The sequence below is a fragment of the Sinocyclocheilus grahami genome, unplaced genomic scaffold (genome assembly GCF_001515645.1).
Source record: "Sinocyclocheilus grahami isolate Dianchi unplaced genomic scaffold, SAMN03320097.WGS_v1.1 scaffold379.1, whole genome shotgun sequence".
Lineage (NCBI taxonomy): Eukaryota > Metazoa > Chordata > Actinopteri > Cypriniformes > Cyprinidae > Sinocyclocheilus > Sinocyclocheilus grahami.
In genome coordinates, this window is record NW_015505558.1 from 893,704 (window position 1) to 901,819 (window position 8,116).

An 8,116-nucleotide genomic window follows, 5' to 3' on the forward strand; every position below is an offset into this window, starting at 1 on the left:
GTCCCTGTTAACGACCTCTTTTTAAGGTCCTGGACTGCCTATGATGAATATTTTGAATCATTTATCATATCACAAAGTCACAAGAATACTTTTTTTTCTAAATTTTCTAAAGTTCAATGCAAACACTTACAGTTTCATGAAGCTTATGCTGGTAATAGCTCCACTGAGCTTTTTGGTTAGTGAAAAGTTTGTAAATGTTTTTTTTTTCTTTCTTATAGTTATATCATTGTGCATCTGACAGTGCCTTTGGGAACACTTGCTTATCACAGACATTTTATTCTGTCTCCTAATTAACATATTTTAGGTGATACTGATGTTTGGGGCCAGCATTAATTTCATTATTGCTTTACTGTTAAAATATGTGAACATATGCTGTAAGAATTAATGCAGTAAACTCCAAACCCATACATTATGCAAACCAGAAATAACGGAAAAGTGTAAATTTTACATGAATTAATTCAAAGCCTGAGGTGTAAAATACCTATGTTTTAGGCATAAATTCAGAAGTAATACCAACTTAATTTAAGCTTGTGCAAGAAAATAACAGGCACATTTTCATGTTTTTGAGTGTGATGAAATGTCAGCATGGTATTCCATCTTCACTGGACTTGTTGAATGGCCTCAACATGCCTGTTTAACAGAATCTGGCCAGTGGAGCCTAGGGTGGGAAGGCCTTGTCTGGCTAATGTAAATTGGCTTAAATGGGCCCTTGATTAATGTGCGTAAGATGGAGTGTAGTGTGTTATGTTTCCCCCTCTATTAGATGAATTAATTCAAAGCCTGAGGTGTAAAAATACCTATGTGTAGGCATACATTCAGAAGTAATACCAATTTAATTTAAGCCTGTGCCAGAAAATAACAGGCACATTTTCATGTTTTTGAGTATGATGAAATCTCAGCATTGTATTCCCTCTTCACTGGACTTGTTGAATGGCCTCGACATGCTTGTTTAACAGAATCTGGCCAGTGGAGCCTGGGGTGGGAAGGCCTTGTCTGGCTAATGTAAATTGGCTTAAATGGGCCCTTGATTAATGTGTGTAAGATGGAGTGTAGTGTGTTGTGTTTCCCCCTCTATTAGATACAGAATGAGCCACAGTCTCTTTTACTTTCACACACTCTCTCTCCCCTTCTCATTTGTAGAAGGCACAGGTTTTCTGTCCATGTTGCAATGGCTTTGCCTCACAGTCAGCTTTTCTGTAAGTGTTGATGAAATCGCTCAAAGGTGGAGGGTTGGCTACTGGGATTACCAGTAATTTATACCAGAAAAATGTATCATGATACAGAGATTTGCCAGAATTCTTCCTTTTTTTCAGTTGAAACAATATAAAAATATTTATTAGCTCTGCTTAGTAATCTCTTTTTGATGTGACTTTCACAAATGTTCTGTAATAGGTATGTTTGCCTTTAAACAAACAAACACACACACACACACACTAGATATCAAATGTATTTATTTATTTACTTTTTGCTTAAGTGCTTATTTATACTTAGTTATCTACTTATTTGATCTTGTTTTTTATTTAATATTGTTTGAAAATAATGGCCATATTAGTTTGTTCGTTCGTTCATTCATTCATTCATTCATTCATTCATTCAGTTCATTAATAGTGAAGTTTTTTTTATTTTATTTGCTTATTTATTTAAATATTTCCTTATGTTTTATTTCCTCATGTTTGAAATTAATGGTCAGATGTGTGTGTGTGTGTTTGTTTTTTAATTGATTCCATGTTGCAATGGCTTTGCCTCACAGTCAGCTTTTCTGTAAGTGTTGATGAAATCGCTCAAAGGTGGAGGGTTGGCTACTGGGATTACCAGTAATTTATACCAGAAAAATGTATCATGATACAGAGATTTGCCAGAATTCTTCCTTTTTTTCAGTTGAAACAATATAAAAATATTTATTAGCTCTGCTTAGTAATCTCTTTTTGATGTGACTTTCACAAATGTTCTGTAATAGGTATGTTTGCCTTTAAACAAACAAACACACACACACACACACTAGATATCAAATGTATTTATTTATTTACTTTTTGCTTAAGTGCTTATTTATACTTAGTTATCTACTCTTGTTTTCTTGTTTTTTATTTAATATTGTTTGAAAATAATGGCCATATTAGTTTGTTCGTTCGTTCATTCATTCATTCATTCATTCATTCATTCATTCAGTTCATTAATAGTGAAGTTTTTTTTATTTTATTTGCTTATTTATTTAAATATTTCCTTATGTTTTATTTCCTCATGTTTGAAATTAATGGTCAGATGTGTGTGTGTTTGTTTTTTAATTGATTAATTTAATTATTTCCTCATGTCTGTTTCCTCCTGTTTGAAATCAGCACTCAAATTTATTCATTCATACTTGTTTACTTATTTTAATTGTTTACTCTTGTTTGAAATTAAGTCACTTTTTAACTTATTTCAGTCATTCATTCCTTCATGCATTCATTCATTTACTTATTTCCTCTTGTTTTTATTTCCTCATGTTTGAAATGAATGGTCAAGTTCTGCTTTGAAGGAATTCATCCAAGACCAGCATAATCACTTATGTAAGGTTTGGAGTCTAGCCACAGACAAACAAGGTTATTTACCATGCCAATCAGAGATAACGATGGCGCCCATGCAAAACAAACAGTAAACACAATGAAATCTGAGAGAGAAACTCAAATACTAATATCCTGAGATTTAGGCCAAAGGCTAAAACAACACAACTGGTCAAGTTTTGGATCTCTTTAGTCCTATATTCGCTGATTGATGTATATGCGCTCAAACAAGCTCAGTCTCTTTGATCTTTTCACTGGATAGGACAAAAAATATATGCTAATTTATTCCAGAGAAAGTTTGTAACACTATTTACACTTAAATGTACATTCTCCAGGGGAATACAGGCCTAACCGCTGAGATTTCCATCTGTGGAATCATATTAGAATCTGCACAGCACTAAAACAAACATAAAGCTGACTAAAATAGTGTACATGTCGATAATGGAATCTGGTGGACAAAGAAATCTGTATTGCCAAGGGGAAGGCCTTATCTAGTGATGGCCAGACTATGCCACACCGCGATGGAACAAGAAATACACAGAGAACAAAAGAAAGCAAGAGAATAAGGGTGGAGGACTGTGATTGTGGATAATCTATATCTGTAGGATCTGCAGGTCATTTAAGAGAGGTAGCTTGTTTCATTAGTCTGTTTTGTAATGATACTCTCTGATTCCCATCTTGTCCCACATTGATTTATGACTAGGGTGGTAGGGAGTTTGCAGAAATACTTACGCCAACTGCTCAAATAAGATAAAGGGCACTGCTTTACTCATTGTTTGGTAAACCATGTACATCAAACACAATGTCCGAAGGATGTACCTGTACATCAAACACTTATTTTCTTACTCGCTTTTTCGCTTTTGCTTTGTCTTTGTCCATCAAGCTTTTAGAATTCACTGGAAACCATTTGTTCACAAGACGATTGTCAGGTTCAGTTTGCCAGTTCTGCATGCTGTCTCATAGAGAGAGAGTTTACTCTGCATGTCAAGAACATTATGATAAAACATGAGTGCACTGGCAATTTGCTTCTGTGTGAATGGCACGGAGACAGTTTGCTGGCTCATCCTGATTATGCCACTGCAAAAAATTGCATATAGCCAAAGAGACACGAGAAAGATAATTGTTGGCATACGAACGCTATTACTGCAACTACTGCCACCATGGTGATGAGTAATAAAACAGATGCTTTGATTAGAATTATGAATATGCAAATTAGAAAAGTTCAGTGTGAACATACTGTATGTCACCACAGAGGTCTCACAGCTGTTTTTCACCTTTGCTCACTTTTAGCAAATTCTCGGCTGTCTTTAAAAATGAATGTCAGCATGTGCTATCAGGAGAAATGCAGACCGGATTTTACAGAAAATTTGTGGTTGTGTAATGCTGATGGAAAAGATTGTCGATTGCAGGTCAGATGGATCCTAAGGTGTTTCTTAAGTTTTGTTTCTGAGCACGTGTGCTCATAGATGTGTATGTCTAGGTGGGTCAGGATGATGGTCGGGCAGCCTCTTGCTCTCTAATTACAGCACTGACTGGGTGAGAAAGAGCCTGACAGAAGCTATGATTTTCATTATTTATTACATAAAAGATGGAGTGTTTTTCTCTTTCAGTCTGCTTGTTTTTCTGTCTCAGTGTCTTTTGGTTTCCTCTCATTACCTGATATTTATTTCATCATTACTTTCCCCATTGTTGTTGTAATTTTTTATATTCTTCTGCATCCTCATGTGGACACAAATGTGGTTTTGCCATTAGCTCAGGTGTGAGCCTGTGAATGGCAGGGTTGTGCAACATTCACAAATGAACTGAAAATGTAAGTGCTTAAATTTCAGTTTAATTGCTTAATTTTAATTGAAGTAGCGAACAAGAGGCAAAGTTGTAGTTTGAATTTGAATTTAAAGATATCAAATTGAAACCACTTGAAGATTTAAGGTTTTAAAGGCTTTACAAACAGATGTAATGAAAGAAATGCCACCTATTTAAATGTAAACTTAATTCAAACTTAAAACTTAAAGTTTATAGACCAAGATGGAAGGACACTTAATTTATCATATTGATTGTATCCAATTTGTAATCTGCTTGTTAAGTCTGACATCACACATCACTGTTTCTTGTTCAAAACATTCTATCAGATCCCAAAAGCAAACACCAAATGGTGCTGATATACACTCACGGTGTGCGGTAATACTACCAACGTTTCATGATCCTGGTAAACACGTGGCAGTAAAACAACACAAGACAAATAACTGAATATACAGAGAGCAATACATATAGTACAAGCAGATTAAGGGGTAAAACAAGGCACAGGTGGGAATAATCAGTTAACTCATATGTAACTACAGAAACAAACTGGTGACAAGAAAAAAACAAAACATCAATATTATGCAATTATGAATTCTGTAATGTTATTCGTAGGAAAAGTTAATCCTTAACCCTAGCCTAAAACCTAACCCTCAGTGGTGTGTGAGCAGGTTCTACAAAGATGTTTGAATTATATTATATGAATTCATATAAATCTTCTACCGATTTGGCAACACATGAACTAGTTATGAGTTGTCATGAGACTGTTTTTGGTATAGTAAAGTGCATTCCCTCTTTTAAGGCAAGTCATCTGTGTTCCATTTAATATGATTCTCTGCTTCATGTTAGATGGATTTCAGCATCATGGACAGGGGAAATGCATAAGCACATTGCTTGCAGGCAGATCAGAAGCAGCATACACCACCACTGCTTTAAACTCCAGTTTGGTAAGTAGCTCAGGGAATAAATAACTAATATTTCATTCTATCTTACCCTCTATTGACATTGACTAAGGCTGAACATGACCTCGCTAGCAACCTGGGACTGCCTCGTATGTCCTTCTAGGTCTACCAGAAATTCTCGGCCAAGAATTTGCTCACCCCAGCCTACACCAGAAACACAGGAGCACAGCCTTCATTTACTTTAATTCCCCTACGTCACAGAAACTGAAGATTAGTTCCCCTATGGATTCTGCAGGCTTTTTCACACTGCACTTTACTGAACCCCTCTGTTAGCTTTTTTTCCACTGACAGGCTGCTGGTGGCCAATCTGGAACAAATACATTAATTTCCACCACAGAAAAAGCGAGTCTGGGCCAGAAAAAAAATGTTGCTGGTCTTAAACCGGGATGCGCTAATGTCAAAGGCTAGGGGTGGTATAATGCCCATACCAAATGTTTTTCAAAACAAAACTGGATCTTCCCCATTATCTCCCATCAACAAAATTACACCAGAAACACTCAATGTGGAGATGTCATTGCATAGCAACTTTAGTTTCCCTATTTTGTCCTTGAGGTCTACTTTCCTGCAGAGTTTAGCTGCAACCCTAATCAAACACTCCTGATCAAGCTAATCAAGATATTTAGGAATACTAGAAAGTTGCAGACAGGTGAGTTTGATCAAGGTTGCAGGAAAGTGGACCTCAAGGGCCAGGGTTGAGGACCCCTGCTACAAATTCTGACTGTTGCTTCAGCAACAGCTTGTCATGTCATAAAGATGTGGAATCAAATTACTGTACATGTTCAAGTATGTTCACAATGCTCATAAGATTCATAAACAAACCTTCTAAGACTGGTTCACAGATTCCCTTACCAAGCACCAGTTAAAAACCGGCTTTGGCACAAGAACCAGGACAATAAAGCAATCTATTAATAAGCTCTGACACAAAAACCTTTTTGGCTGATTTACTTCAGTTAAATCGTGTATATATACTATATTTTGAAAATTATTTAAAAATGTGCCTCAAGGACTGTTCTTTTCAAGCTTCTTGATATAAACGCATGGAGATGAGCAGAACTGTCCAAACATCAGTATAACTATATTATGCTCATTAAATAGTGGTATGTCACATGTTCATTTAATATAAAGACAATGTTTAGGCTCATTAAGTGAATGTAGGCCAGTTTCTTTTAGTGCATTAGCGGAGCCATCACTCATGCTTCCCACCTGCAGGTGGCATTACGTAGCGTGATGAGCTCAGACCATTAAATCACATAGTGTCCTTACACACTAAATACATGTGTATTACATACATGAGTGTATATATATATATATATATATCTTTTCAAAGGCAGAAAATAAAAACATGTTATTTCTTATCTTTTATTTTCTTACAGCATAAAATCCAAACAAATAAAATCAAGTGTGTATATAAAATTACGGTTTGTAGATAAAATATGATTCTGAAGTAATGATTGCTAGAAAATCCGCTTTACCATCATAGTATTAATTTATTTTTAGAAATGTATTAAAATGGAAAAACTTTGATGTAAGAGACTTAATTCAGAAACAACAACAAAAATTGGACCGACCCAATTTGACTATTAAAATCCTTTCTTAACAATTATATTTCACACTATATTACTGTTTTATTTATTTATATATATATATATATATATATATATATATATATATATATATATATTAATAATAAAACTAAATGTTTTCAAACATGTGTCAAAGGTATTGAACCATAAGTATAATAGAAGAGTGTTTTCAAGTCATGTTTTTGTCTACTTTTTGAAGAAAACGATTGCACTAAATTAATATAATAATATCTTTAGCACTTACAATTAGGCATTACTGCCTTGATTTGCATGACATGTTGTAAAAGCAAGACTAATGCAATTATATTTCTATCTGGCTAATGTAAATGCATTTTGGTGGGCAGGTGTTAATAAAAGGTTGATAAGTCGGACCTGGATATTATCCAGATAGGAAGTATGAATGGGGCCTATGAGAGAGAATCACAGTTTTGCTGCTTGTTACTATAGCTGTTGCTAGCCAGAACAGCCAATTCTTACATCATTGTAGTGGCCATGTTTCAGATAAATAAAACTAGTTTGGTAATGTTAGTTGGAAGCACCATGCAGGGCTTCATCCAGCACTGGGAAGTCGTGTGTATGTTCACCATCCTCCCCCACTGATGCATTACTTCATTAAACTCTGTTCTCTAACTGGAGGAGGTGCAAGGTCAAGTTTATTTTAGCAAGCAAATTTCCTGCTCCCTCAAGCATAGGAGCTTTCTTTCTCTCCCCCTTTGTCTGTCTCTTATTCATCACAAATTAAGAAGTAAAGGTAATGCACAACAGAAAGCTCAGTCAACGTAATGAATCACAAAGTGAAGAGGAAATGCTGACAGAAAGGTCAGTTATACAAAAGGAATTAACTTGCTACAAGGATGTATGATTCTGCTGAAATCTATGACAATGTAGTCATGCAAATGTGTATCCTTCACCCATGCACCACCATTGTGTTTGCAAATGGTGAATGATGAGATTCGGAGGATTTATGCTTGTTTTAGACCGTGACCACCTAGCTCAGTTTGGACAGCTTACATTCCCAGATTTGTACTTCATACTTCATACTTCGTTGTGTGTGTGTGTGTGTGTGTTGTAGAGATATTTTCTTGAGGCATTTAAATGGGAAGTTAGACAATATTATATGCAAATATATTTTATAACAGTTTCTTTTACTGGCACTTTTGTAGGTATTTAAATACTATATATATATATATATATATATATATATATATATATATATATATATATATATATATATATA